We start from the raw sequence: 14,902 nt of genomic DNA, 5'->3' as shown, positions 1-14,902 counted from the left end.
AGCTAGCACAGGCAAGGAATTCAGGTAGGTCTTCAGCTCCTCAAACGCCCGGTCGCATTACTCGTCCCAATGAAACTTAGTAGCTTTGCGCAGGATCTTGAAAAAAGGGAGGCTCCGGTCGGCAGTCTTGGAGATGAATCTTGACAACGCAGTTATCCGACCGGTCAGGCGTTGTACTTCCCTCAGATTTCTCGGAGGCGGCATATCTTGCAACGCTTTTACCTTGCTGGGATTTGCCTCTATGCCCCGCTCGATCACTATATAGCCCAAGAAACACCCGCCTTTTGCTTCGAACAGACATTTCTGAGGATTCAGCTTGACTCCATACTTCCTCAGCGTTCGGAAGGTCTCCTCCATGTCCGCAAAAAGATCAGCCGCTCGGACGGACTTGATGAGAATATCATCCACGTACACTTCTAAATTGCGTTCGATCTGCTCTTTGAATACTTTGTTCATCAAGCGCTGGTAAGTTGCACCTGCGTTCTTCAATCCGAACGACATTACATTGTAGCAGTAAGTGTCGTCGGCTGTGACGAAACTAACCTTTTCTTGATCTTCTCGGGCGAGCGGCACCTGATGGTAGCCTTGATAGGCGTCTAGCATGCATATTAACTCGCACCCGGCTGTGGAGTCCACCAGTTGATCAATCCGGGGTAGAGGGTAGAAATCCTTTGGGCATGCTTTGTTGAGATCCCTGAAATCGATGCAACCCCTCCACTTGTTGCCCAGCTTGGAGACTAGCACTACATTTGCGAGCCAGCTCGGGAACTGAACCTCCCTTATATGGCCGACCTCCAAGAGCTTCTCAACCTCCGCTCGGATTATGACGTTCTGTTCGGCGCTGAAGTCCCTCTTCCTTTGCTTCACCGGCCGAGCGTCCGGTCGGACGTGAAGCTCATGCTGTGCTATACCCAGTGAAATTCCCGGCAGCTCATGCGTCGACCAAACGAAGACGTCGCAGTTTCTCTGGAGACATTTGATCACCTCCTTTTTCTGGCTTGCCTCCAGATCGGCCGCAACGAACGTGGTAGCCTCCGATCGGGTCAGGTGGATCTGCACCTCCACTTTTTCTTCATAGACCAAAGAGGGTGGTTTTTCGATTATGGCGTTCACCTCGATCCGTGGCGTCTTCTGCGCGGAAGCAGTTTCCGCTCGGACCATTTCGACGTAGCATTGTCGAGCCGCCAGCTGGTCTCCTCGCACTTCTCCAACTTTATCTTCAACCGGGAACTTGATTTTCTGGTAGAAGGTGGAGACGGCCGATCGGAACTCACTGAGCGTCGGTCGCCCCAGAATAACATTATATGTTGAGGGAGAGTCGACCACGACGAAGTTGGCGGTCCGCGTCCTTCTGAGCGGCTCTTCTCCCATTGAAATAGCCAGTCGGACTTGTCCGACCGGTAGAACTTCATTGCCCGTAAACCCGTAGAGGGGGGTTGTCATGGGCAACAACTCGGCTCGATCGATTTGCAGTTGGTCGAAAGCCTTTTTGAATATGATGTTGACCGAACTGCCTGTATCAATGAAAATGTGGTGAATAGTATAATTAGCTATTACCGCTTTGATAATGAGGGCGTCGTCATGTGGCACTTCGACTCCCTCAAGGTCCCTGGGCCCGAAGCTGATTTCGGGCCCGCTCGCCCGTTCTTGACTGCAGCCGACCGCATGGATCTGGAGCTACCTTACACTCGCCTTCCTTGCTCTGTTGGAGTCACCTCCGATCGGTCCGCCAGCGATGATATTGATTTCGCCTCGGGACGTGTTGCTCCTATTTTCTTCCTCCCGTGCGGACAGCCTAGGCCGCTCCTTAGACATCCGGGAATTGTCCTCGTGCCTCTGAGGATGATGCCGCTCGGGAGACTGTCGTTGTCGCCTGTCGTCGATCCGCCGATCGGCTTCAGAGTGTCGCTGTCGCCTGTCGGATGATGGCAATCGACGATGGCTACTCCGAGGAGCGGGGTGGGCGATCAAGGGAAGGCTTCGGCAATCTCGTGTGTTATGCGTGTCGATTCGATGGAACGAACAAAACATAGGGGTCCATTCCTTCTTCTTTGGTTTGGGCCGCTCGACAGCTACCTCTTGGACGGCATGGGACCTCGCGTGGTGAGAGCGGATTGCCTCGGCACGCGGTCCTCTGGGCGGTTCCTGGCGAGTGACAGGCTTCCGCTCGGTAGGGGCTAGCCGCTCAGAAGAAACTTCTTTTCTTCGGGCCGCCTGGGCTTCCTCCACATTAATGTACTCATTGGCCCAGTGCAACATATGATCATAGTCTCGGGGCGGCTTTCGAATAAGTGAACGGAAGAAATCACCATCCACGAGGCCTTGCGTGAATGCATTCATCATTGTTTCTGAGGTGGCTGTTGGAATATCCATGGTCACCTGGTTGAATCGCTGGATGTAAGCTCGGAGCGACTCCTTGGGCTCTTGTTTGATGGCGAATAGACTGACACTAGTCTTCTGGTAACGCCGACTGCTTGCGAAATGGTGGAGAAAGGTCGTGCGAAACTCCTTGAAGCTGGTAATGGATCCGTCCGGCAGCCTCCGAAATCACCGTTGCGCCGATCCCGAGAGGGTGGTAAGGAACACCCGACACTTTACTCCATCTGTGTATTGATGTAGGGTAGCTGTGTTGTCGAACTTACCCAGATGGTCGTCCGGGTCAGTGGTTCCGTTGTATTCCCCGATCGCCGGGGGCACATAATGCTTTGGCAGAGGGTCCCGCAGGATGGCCTCTGAAAACTGTCGATTGATCCGCTCGGGGGAGGCGTCCGTTCGGGGAGCCTTGCCTTTTCTGTTATCTCGCCTGGGTGTCTCGTCGGATGAAGATCCTCGATCACGGTTAACTGTTGTAACTTCAGGAGGCGTACGGAATAGGGCACGATGAAATGGAACCGTGGCAGGCGGTGCTTCCGCTCGGCTTGCGCCTTCTGTTTCTGTTACTCCACGAGCTTAACTGCTCTTGCCTCGATGAGAGCGCCGAGCTCCTCCTGGGAGAGCATCACGGTGTGCGGTCGTCCAGCTTCGTCCATCTCTTCCGCTCAAATGCAGGTGTGTTCCCACAGACGGCGCCAATTTGATCATGTCCGAGCGCTGAATCAACGGACGCTGAGGACATGGCGCTCCCTGCTGTCTCCTCGTACGCTCCGGTGATCCTGCAGCAAAACCGAGCCGGGTGGGGTTTCCCAGCGACGGCTCTCCGACGATCAAGTCAGGCAAAGGGGAAACAAGGAGGTGGCTCCGAAGATCCAAGATTGCATACCTCCGGCGAAATCTGAGGGCTCTTATATAGAGCTATGGTGAGCTTGGCGCACACACATCGAGGTGTACACGTGTCCTGCACCATACTTCAGTATGGGCTTGTCAGAAGAGCGTGCCTGACGCCATACTGCTACAGTCCGAGCACCTCCTTGATGGGACAGAAGAACCTTCCATCGTACGATTCTGCGTATGACCTGGTCATCGAACATGCCTGTTGTCAACGACAGAGATTACTAGGATGACGTCCTGTCCCGTATCTTTTGGTTTCATCCTCTCGAGCCAAGCGTTCAGCTGCTCGGCGACTTCTTATCTTCGACCCGTCGTAGATGTTGGTCCGTCCGGGGGAGATTCATGGTCCCCTGCTCGGACGAACACTCTTGTCTTGTTGCCTGACTCCTTGGCCGAGCGGACAGACCGCTCGGCCTTGTACCCTTGCCTTGGGCCACGGTCGAGTGGACCACCCGCTCAGCAATATAGCCTTTTTACCTTGGCGTCTGAAACCCGGGCTCATGGCCGGGTTACAGTTCCTTCGGCTGGAGGGCATGGTCGGGCGATCAGCATAGGGTGCTCGCTCGGCGAGCCCACGGAGTTGACCCCCCTTGACTCCTGACCCCTACGTGTCGTTGACCCTTTGCCCATGAGGACCCCCGGTCTTATCACCGGATCAAATTCTTTAAATTAATTTATTTGTAATTTTTAGTTAATAAATTAATAAACTTATGATTTTTAATTTAATTTAATTTGTAATTTTTATTTAATATTTAATTAACTTATGAATTTTAATTTAATTATAATCATTTGTATTTTTTTTTAACTTACCAAATATATTTATTTTCAAAAAAAACTGTATAATTTAACTATTAAATAAAATATTTAATGGTTTTAAAAAAATTAAACATGCTATATTAATTTTTTAATGATTAATGGCTTCATCTTCAAGAGAAAAAAAGTAAGTTTGATATCAAACCTGTTCTTAAAATAAAAACCTCAAAACTTATGTCTCCATTCATTAGATCTTTTTTGTTGAGCTTTTTCAACTTTACAAACCTATTAAAAAAGCTACATTGGAGATGCTATTAGATTAAATCTTTCTAATAATATTACATCATCTCGAAAATATACGAGTATCCTTCTTAGCAAAATAAAAAGCCTCACTTTTAGTTTCTTTCAATATTCACCTACAAGGAAGAAAATTATAATTAAGATAAAACAGGTCACATAATCAATATATTAAATTATTATATTATAATTAAGATAAAGCTGCCTACATATATCACTAGTTCTTAGGAACTGAGAAAACAAGTAAACAAGTACACTTATTTTCAACATTAAAAAAAAACATTGTACAAGACTGTCTTATTCTTATCAAGATTTCCAAGATTCTAACCTCTACCAAAAATCACTTTTGGGAAGGAGAATTCTCAATTAATTGATCACAATGATCATGCATAGTTGAGTCATGGTTGGAACTTGTTGACTATCTGCAATGGCCGAAAGGTTCATGAGATTCCTCTGAAATATCTAGCCTGGTTCCTGCAATTGGAAATGAAAAGAATCCTCTTATATAGTTTTATGTATGCTAACATAAGATCTATTTCCATGTATATGTAAACAAGTTTTTAAGGACATAAGAAATCTAGCAACATCATGTGTATATTTTTCTATCGTAAGATTTTGTTTCTTCTGTATTTCACAAGTTTTTACAATAAACCTTCAACATGTTTCATTTTAAATTTCACAATAATCTCGTCTGTCTATTATCTGTGAAAATTGGACTTACTCAACACATTTTTCAGCTTTCCCAGCATTTTGCTTGTCTAAATAGCTAGAATCAACTGTTTATTCTCGTCCAAATACTGTTGTATTAAAAGGCAAATACAAAACAACACATTAGATAAGATCAAATCTTGAGAAAGTTACTTAATTCACAGATCTTTTCTCAGTGTTCATCTCCTTAGACAACAAAATCAACTACAAGAGCATATAATTATAAGTAAATCCATTTCGTATTCAAATACTACTTAAACTCTCTTGCAAAATCTACTACTATTATTCATCCAAAGATAAGGCAAACTGAAGAGCCATCAGGCTATCGAATCCATGACCTCCTAACAAGGACAATGGTTTTATTCTTTCTTTTCTTTTGTTTGATTTATGTTCTTTCCATCCTATTAATTTACACAATTAATTTACAAATCTTGATCCAATCCATCTAACTAGTGAATTCTATTAATTTACAAAAAGAATGTAGTACCTCTAGTTCAAATCAACTTTATTTTAGTACTTGTAATATTGATAGTTCAAGGTCGTATCAATAGTTTTTCAGGGAATGGTCCTGGCTGATTCTCATGTAGATTGCACAAATCTTTTGTCAGATGGATATTCCGTTTCACTACTATGGCATATTCATCTCTAATCTTACATGCATCAACAAAGCTACACAGAACACAATCAATTTACTACCAAAATGTTATCAATTCTTTTAATCTTCTCCAGGCTAACAACAAAAGGTTCAATTAAGCTTGACATTTGCTAAGCACAACAATATAGACAGTAATAACTTTCACTTTCATGAGAAATCAAAGCACAATGTTTTTCAAAGAACATGCTGAACATGCTGTAGGGAAGAAGCCTTACCAGTTTGACATTAATGCAATTGCAAGACTATCCTGACACAACATCACCTGAAGAGAAATTGGCCATGATATTTACTTCTTGTTGCCAAAGTTCCATCATTGACAACCTAAGGTTGTGCTTAATAGTAAAACCCAGGACAATGTCAGCCTCTTATCTTTGTCCTATTGCTAATGGTAACATTCCAGTAAACAACAACTATAGAACATTGATATTGGATCCAGAATCCACTATGCTAAATAAATTCTGATTGCATCTGTTCATCCCATTGTCACCAGTATAATAGGCATTCACCAGCAGTCAGTCAGTCACAACATTCAATGACTTATCACTCTAATCTCCAACCCTTGTGATAAGCATCGTCTCTCACCACATGTGGCTTCCTCAGTGAACATTAGCTAAAATAACTCATGTATCATGATCTCACAAGTAGACCAAGCATTTTTGTTTATTTAGTTATGTACCAGAAATTTTTGATGCATAAGCTTCTATGTTTTAAAAGTATAGATGTATAGATCATTAAAAATGGACCTTTTAATGATAATATAAATGAAAGCAAGCCCCCATTACGGTGAAGAGGCTGTTGAACCCAGGACCTTGGCAATAACTTCCAAAGCCTTTGCCAACATAATCAATTTATGTCAATACCAAATAACACCAAAAAAGTTAATCAATAAGCTTAACTAGTACAACGATATAAACCTAAAAATGCATCTTAATACACAATATAGAATGCATAACGTGCTTTAAATTTCATAAATTTTTATAAGCATGATCAATTTCCATCAACTCTCATTATTTTAAATTCAACCAATAAATTAAGTCTGCTAAACAATTAATCATTTAGTAAAAAGACATGTCAAATGGTCAGACTAGAATATCAAGAAATACTAGACACAAAGATTACAAATGCAAGGAATCTAAGACCAAAATACCTGTTGCATGTCCTGATTAGAAGCACTTAGTGGGCATTTCCATAGCCACAGGTCACGAGGAGCATAAGACGAGGTGTCTAACCTACATAAGAAGAGCATTTGTCAAAAGCATGCCAAAATAGAGTCTAATAAGTACTAAGAAAATTCAATTCACACAAAAACCATCTCTCATGATTAAATGCCAACAAAGGAACAGGGTGAAAAACTAGATGTAGTATATTAACATACGCCTACACAATAAACTGAAAATTTCTAAGATTACATCAAAGCCTATCAGATATGTATCATGGAATGATAAAACAACATTGACTTAGCTTATGCTTTGCTACAAGACAACAGGCAAGTTTAATAAACAGAAACAATCAAGTTATGTCTAAGCAGATACCAACCCTTCTCAAAGTTACCAGGCCATATAATTATTATCAAGAATCTCCAGATCATTTGGCATGCGAAAGAATCTGGACTAGGTAAGCGAAAAGCCACAACAATTGACAAGAGAAGAAAAGGGACGACCTGGGCGAGGGCGCAATGAAAGACTAGGGTGTCCTTGCCCTTGACAGCGTGGAGGAGATCCGACATCCTCTCCGAGAAGGTGCCGCTAGCATAGCGAAGTGACCCTGCGATGTGGGCGTCGTAACTCCTCTCCTAGTCCCTGCCGCACTCCATGGCAAATCGAAATCATTCCACGATCCGATTGAAATGGATCTGAAGGCAATATGCGTTCGGTGCACCTACCTGACGTCGACGATGGCCACGCGAGGGTTGCGGGCGATGGAGATGACAGATGACAGTTAGCTCTGATGATGGGATGCGAGGTCCACGCGAGAACAACGGAGACGAGGAGGAAGGCAAACAATAACAGAATTAGCTAACCGTGCCAGCTATAACACAGATAAAAAAAAACAAACCCAGAATCGCAATAAGAAAAGGAAAAGCAAACGTCTATTCTCGTACTGAAGGAGCTTCTTAATTACGGGCGAACCCCTTTGTGCGAAGGACGGCGTCGCAAGGAGGAACGGTGCATCTACGAGGAACGGCGAGACCCCTTTGTGCGAAGGACAGCTTCGCGGCGAGGAACGACGAAACCTATTGCAACGGCAAGACCCCTTTGTGTGAAGGAAGTTAGGTCGCAGGCGACGTGGAGGAGTGGAGGAGTGGAGGAGAAAGCTAGACGGGCAGGGAGGAGTGGAGGAGGCTAGGTGCGGGTGGCGCAGAGGAGGGATTTGGTAGAGGGTTTTCACGAACGGGAGGTTTCGGCGGAGGAGGTTAAGGTACATAGACAACATTAATTAAAAAATTGTTGTTGTAAATAAAAAAATGCTCATAGATAATACCTTTGAAAAAAAAAAGTTATCTTTCACTAAAAAAAAAATAACAAACAATGCTTACTTTAAAAAACATTATCTTTAATAATAAAAATATATATATATAGACAACATTTTTTACTATAAACGTGGTAAAAAAATAATATTTTAAAAAAATATATATTTTGTAAGTATTATATAATCATAATTTTATTATAATGAATATATATTTAGGTGTCTAATAATATTTTTATTTTTTTAACTCTGGAATTAAATCAATTAGATTTTACCTCTAGCGTTTGGAAGTTGGATTATAGTGTTCACGCTAAAAAGTAAACAATTTAAAAGAAAAAAGGACTCACGGGGTGTAATATATAGCCAATTAGATTTTGTTTTTAGGGTTTAGGGGTTGGATTATAGTGTTCGAGCCAAAAAATTTTAGATGCTCATGGTGTATATATTTAGGGTACCTAATAATTTTTTTTTAGCTCTAGGATTAAGACAATAAGATTTTAATTCTAGGGTTTAAAGGTTGGGTTATAATGTTCAAAATAAAAAAAAAACAAAATAGGAAAAAGTACTTAAGATATAATATATATATTTAGGGTTTAAGATTAAGAAAAGATTAAAAAAATAAAAAAAATGAGGTACCTGGATTTGATCCAGGTGCCTCAACATTGTTTAAAAAATTTCACAGGCGCCTTTAATGCATTTGATCCGGTGGTAAGAGCCCGGGACCTCCTAACGAGGGGTCAACGCCACGTGGAGGTCAAATGGCCAAGTAGCCCGCCGGAGAAGGGTGAGCCGTCCGGACTTGGAAGAAATGGATAAGACCGATCGGCCGACCAAGGGACATTCGGTAATAAAAGGCGCCCTGACCGGGTAGGGGTTCCGACGCTCTGTCGAAACAGTAGTTAAGAGCCGAGCGGAAGAACCAGGAGAAAATGACACTGCTAACAGTCTCTACATAGCGCCTACTGGAAATTTCCCTAGCACACCAATGTCAACGGCAGGTCGGACGCGAGGTGACTGCCGTCCGGCCAGCGCGTAAAAGGAGGAGGGGCCGGCCGGACGGACTCCCTGTCCAGCCGGTCGGACGCCCCGGATTATGAGCAGTAAACGGGGTGTCCTGTTGTCCCATCGAAGGCGCAATGGGACTGTTGCAGTATGGCGTCAGGTAAGCTCTCTGACATGTGCATACCGGGGTATGAGTTGCAGACACATATGCACCTCGGTGGACATGCATTAGTTCTTTCACCACTCTATATAAAGAACCTCTCACTTCGCCGGAGGTACGCGCTCTACGAGTTTTGGAACCCCTTTCTCTCTATTGAGCCACGACTTGAGGCCGGAGGGTCGCCGGAACCCTTCCCGCCCGACTTGTGGCAGATCGCCGAGCTTGAGGCTCGCGCCATCGACTAGGAAAGCACCACGTGCCCAGCGTCGATTCCGGACAGAATCAATTTGGCGCCGTGGGAACGCCTCCATCCGATCGAAACAATGGACGAGGTGGACGACAACACACGGTGACGCTTTCGAGGAACTCGACGCTCTGATCGAGATAAGGGCCGCCAAGCTCGTGGAGCAAAAAAGAAAGCCACGCGCGATGGCCGACGATAATCTCTGGCGGCCGAGCGCCACCACCACCACCACCGCTGCATTTCATCGAGCCCTGTTCCGCACCCCGCACCCATTCACAGAGATAGGGGATCTTCTTCGGATGAAATGCCTAGACGAGATGACAGAAAGGGGAAAGCCCCCCGAGCGGACGCATCTCCCGAGCGGATCAATCGCCAATTCTCAGAGGCTATTCTACAAGACCCCCTGCCCAAGCATTACGTGCCTCCGACGATCGGCGAGTATAATGGGACAACCGACCCAAATGATCATTTGGGTAAGTTTGACAACACGGCAACCCTACATCAATACACAGATGGGGTGAAGTGTCGGGTTTTCCTCACCACCCTCTCCGGGTCGGCTCAACGGTGGTTTCGGAGGCTGCCGGACGGATCCATCACGAGCTTCAAGGATTTCCGAACGGCCTTCCTCCACCATTTTGCGAGCAGCCGACGCTACCAGAAAACGAGCGTGAGCATGTTCACCATCAAGCAAGAAGCCCGTGAATCGCTTCGAGGTTACATCCAGCGGTTCAACCAAGTGGCGATGGACATTCCAACGGCCACCTCGGAAACTATGATGAATGCCTTCACACAAGGCCTAGTGGATGGAGATTTCTTCCGATCGCTCATCCGAAAGCCGCCCCGGGATTATGATCACATGCTACATCGGGCTAACGAGTACATCAACGTGGAAGAAGCGCAAGCGGCCAGGAAAAAAGAAATTCCAGCCGAGCGGCCACCTCCGTCCGAGCGGAAACAAGATGCCGCTCATCAGCCGCCCAGAGGACCGAGGGCCGAAGCAATCAGAGCCCCCCACGTCCGATCCCACGTGCAAGAGGTAGCTGCCGCTCGGCCAAAGTCAAAGAAGAAATGGACCCCGATGTTCTGCTCCTTCCACCAGACGGATACGCACAATACAAGAGATTGTCGAAGTTTTCCCTTCGTGGCTCATCCCGTGCCCCGGAATGTCGGACGACGGTCTCCCTCAGTCGACAAGCGGCAGAGAACTCATGACGCCGAACGGACACGAACCGATAGGCCACAGCAACAGGCTCCCGATCGACATCGTTCTCCAAGGCAGGAGAATCGCCGAGCGTCCAGAGAACGGTCCCGACCTTCCGCTCGGGAAGAGGAAAATAGAAGCAATACTTCCCGAGGTGAGATCAACGTTATTGTTGGCGGGCCGACCGGAGGAGACTCCAATCGAGCTAGAAAGGCAAGCGTCCGGCAGCTCCAAATTCATGCAGTCGGCTGCAGCCAAGAGCGGGCGAACGGACCGGAAATTAGTTTCAGGCCAAGGGACTTGGAAGGAGTTGAAGTACCCCACGACGATGCTCTGCTCATCAAAGCGGTAATAGCCAATTACACAATTCACTGCGTATTTGTTGACACAGGGAGCTCAGTCAACATCTTATTCAAGAAGGCGTTCGATCAACTGCAAATTGATCGAGCCGAGCTGTTACCCATGACAACTCCGCTCTACGGGTTTACGGGTAACGAAGTTCAGCCGGTCGGACAGATCCGGCTGGCTACCTCGTTGGGAGAAGAGCCGCTCAGGAGGACAAGGACAACAAACTTTGTGGTGGTCGACTCTCCCTCGTCCTACAACGTCATTCTGGGACGACTGGCGCTCAGGGAATTCCGAGCGGTCGTCTCAACCTTCCATCAGAAGATCAAGTTCCCCGTGGAGGACAAAGTGGGAGAAGTACGGGGAGATCAGCTAGCAGCTCGGCGATGCTACATCGAGATGGTCCGAGCAGAAGCCAACTCCGCTCGGAAGATGCCCCGGATCGAGGTAAACGCCATCACTGAGAAGCCACCTTCTTTAATTTATGAAGAAAAAGAGGAGGTACAGATTCACCCAACCCGATCGGAGGCCACGACTTTTATTGCATCCGATCTAGAGGAGAAGCAGAAAGAGGAGCTGACCCAATGCCTCCGAAGAAATCATGATGTCTTCGTCTGGGCGACGCATGAGCTGCCTGCAATTTCGCCTAGCATAGCGCAGCATGAGCTACATGTCCGGCCAGACGCACGGCCGGTGAAGCAAAGAAAAAGGGACTTCAGCGCCGAGCAGAATTCCATCATCCGAGCGGAGGTGGAAAAACTTCTGGAGGCCGGCCATATACTCGAGGCGCAGTTCCCGAGCTGGTTGGCCAACGTAGTATTAGTCTCCAAGCCAGGCAACAAGTGGAGAGTGTGCATAGATTTTCGGGATCTCAACAAAGCTTGCCCGAAAGATTTTTATCCTCTGCCCCGGATAGATCAGCTGGTGGACTCTACGGCCGGCTGTGAATTAATCTGAGCTATCACCAAGTGCCGCTCGCCCGTGAAGATCAAGAAAAAGTCAGCTTCGTGACGGCCGACGGCACTTATTGCTATAATGTGATGTCGTTCGGATTGAAGAATGCGGGGGCCACATATCAGCGTTTGATGAATAAAGTATTCAGAGAGCAGATCGGGCGGAATCTAGAAGTTTATGTGGACGACATTCTCATTAAGTCCGTCCGAGCGGCTGATCTCTTCAACGACCTGGAAGAAACCTTCTGAACGCTACGCAAATATGGAGTCAAGCTTAATCCCCAGAAGTGGCTGTTTGGAGCAAAAGGAGGGCGTTTCTTGGGGTACATAGTGACCGAACGAGGCATCGAAGCAAATCCCAGCAAGGTGAAAGCTCTGCAAGATATGCCGCCTCCAAGAAATACAAGGGAAGTGCAGCGTTTGACCGGTCGGATAACTGCTCTATCCAGATTCATCTCCAAAACCGCCGACCGGAGCCTTCCTTTTTTCAAGATCTTACGCAAGGCTACAAAGTTTCACTGGGATGAAGAATGCGATCGGGCGTTCGAAGACTTGAAGGCCTATCTGAACTCTCTCCCAGTATTAGCCAAGCCGACTGCTGGTGAGCCACTTTATATGTACTTATCTTCAACCGAGCATGCAATCGGCTCGGCTTTAGTGAGGACGAGCGGAGAAGAACCCGTGTATTTCCTTAGTCATATTTTAAAAGATGCTGAATCTCGCTACACTGGGCTCGAGAAGCTGGCTTTTGCTCTGATCTTCGTCGCTCGGCGCCTCCGTCGATACTTCCTGGCAGATACTATCATCGTCAAGACCAATAGCCCGCTCGGACGTGTGTTACTGAATCCAGAAGCATCCGGGTGGCTCATCAAATGGACGACGGAGTTAAGTGAATTTGACATCCAATACCAGCCCCGCTCGGCGATCAAAGCGCAATCCTTAGCCGATTTTGTGACTGAGGTGCAAAGGCCGGAGCCGGAAGCTATGTGGAGAATATATGTGGATGGGTCGTCCACTCGGCTCGGAAGCGGGATTGGAATATTGTTGCTCTCCCCTCAAGAAGAAAAGATGCACTTATCCGTCCGGCTGGATTATAAGGCTACCAACAATGAGGAGTATGAGGCCCTCATAGTCAACCTCGGCATGTGGGAGCCGGCCGGTAACGCCCACCGGATTCGCAGCCGCCAGCTCTCCCAGATTAAAGCTCAAGCTCTACGCTGAAGCCTTCGAGAAATCAAATCGATTTTGAGAAGTTATGGTCCGAAGATACCCGAGCGGAAAATCAAGCGGTGATGAGTTAGCCAAACTCGCGAGCTCAATAACACCGGCCGCCATTCAGCAACCAATTGAAAAATCGCTGTTGGTAGCGCAGTCGACCGGATGGAAGGCCTCACATTTCCAAGCGACTGGAGGACGCCCATCATAGAGTTCCTCCGCTCAGGCGCCTCACCATCAAATGAGTATGAAGCCCAGATACTAAGGAGGAGAGCCGGTCGGTTCACACTCATCGGCGATCAGCTTTATAAAAAGGCTTTCTCTCGGGCGCTGTTGAAATGTGTGAACTCGGAGGACGCGACGTACATTCTCCAAGAAGTTCATCAAGGATCATGCGGAGGACATCCGGGCGGACGATCGCTGGCAAGGAAGATCCTGCTGGCCGGGTACTTTTGGCCAATTTTACAAGCAGACGTCGCTCGGACTGTATCAACGTGCCTGTCCTGCCAGAAGTACCATAATTTCAACCACCGACCGGCGGAGGAAATGAAGGCATCAATAGTTTCATGTCCGTTCGATCAATGGGGAATGGATATTATTGGTTCATTCCCAATGGCGACCGGGCAGCGGAAATTTTTGCTTGTGGCGGTTGATTATTTTTCCAAGTGGGTGGAAGCCGAGCCGTTGGCCAAGATCACCGAGCAGATGGTCAAGAAGGTTATACGGCAACACATCATTTGCCGGTTCGGCATCCCTCGTCGATTGGTCTCGGACAATGGGCGGCAATTCACAGGGAAGATGCTAGAGGATTGGTGCAAAAGCTACGGCATCGAGCAACACTTCACGTCCGTGGCTTATCCCCAAAGCAACGGTCAAGCCGAAGTGCCAATCGGGAAATTCTCTGCTCGACCATTTGGGAGGAAGTTGGCGGATGAAGTGCCGGGCGTCTTATGGGCCATCCGAACGGCTCCAAAGGAAGGGACGGGCGTCACGCCTTTCCACTTGGTGTATGGCAGCGAAGCGGTCATTCCTGTTGAAGTCGGAGTCGAATCCGCTAGGATCCAAAGCTATGATGAGGGCAACGCCGAGCGGAGGAACACAGAGCTGGATCTGGTCGAAGAGGAAAGAGCTAAGGCGTCCGTCCGGCTGATGGCGTACCGGCAACGGATGAAGCAAAATTACAATCGTCGCGTAATCCCCAGATCATTCCAGGTCGGCGATCTTGTTTGGAAGAAAGTCAAGCCAGTCGGCGACGTCGGCAAATGCCCTTCAAGGTTATTGAAAAGCTCCGCTCAGGCGCATATTATTTGGAGGATGAAGCCGGACGGCAGCTGGATCGACCGTGGAGTGCCAATCATCTCCAGCCTTATCGAGCTGGGTGAAAGGTGCACGAATGTAATTCATTTTTGTGTATATGCTAGTCGCCTATGTCCTTGTAATGCAGGAAGCAAAAAGATGAAAACGCATTGAGCATTATTCGTCGAACGGCCTACTGCGTGAAGACCCCGTGCCGTTCGGCCGGGGCGTACAAATATACGAGCCAAACGCTCGATGACGTAGACCCCGCGCCGTTCGGCAGTGTGAATTGTATCCGAGCCAAAGGCTTAGTATCGAAGGCCCCGGACCATTCGGCCGG

The 14,902-nt window shown here is 47.2% G+C and overlaps 1 long non-coding RNA gene across 4 annotated transcripts; it reads right to left on the bottom strand.

Moving 5' to 3' along the window:
- Positions 1-4,250: 4,250 nt before the first annotated feature.
- On the bottom strand, positions 4,251-8,103 carry LOC122046325. Of its 4 annotated transcripts, none has more exons than XR_006130258.1 (6): positions 7,782-8,103; positions 7,563-7,624; positions 7,341-7,479; positions 6,828-6,909; positions 4,646-4,791; positions 4,251-4,436 (listed from the first exon to the last, which is right to left on the bottom strand). It is a non-coding gene; the product is annotated as an uncharacterized LOC122046325 (long non-coding RNA). The 4 variants fall into 4 exon arrangements; XR_006130259.1 differs by lacking the exon at positions 4,251-4,436 and adding an exon at positions 5,039-5,114 and having other exon boundaries at positions 4,480-4,791; positions 6,828-6,904; XR_006130257.1 differs by lacking the exon at positions 4,251-4,436 and adding an exon at positions 5,039-5,114 and having other exon boundaries at positions 4,482-4,791.
- Between the last annotated feature and the right edge of the window lie 6,799 nt (positions 8,104-14,902).

This window comes from Zingiber officinale, chromosome 2B (assembly GCF_018446385.1).
Source record: "Zingiber officinale cultivar Zhangliang chromosome 2B, Zo_v1.1, whole genome shotgun sequence".
Classification (NCBI taxonomy): Eukaryota; Viridiplantae; Streptophyta; class Magnoliopsida; order Zingiberales; family Zingiberaceae; genus Zingiber; species Zingiber officinale.
This window is presented reverse-complemented; position numbering and strand designations above follow the sequence as displayed.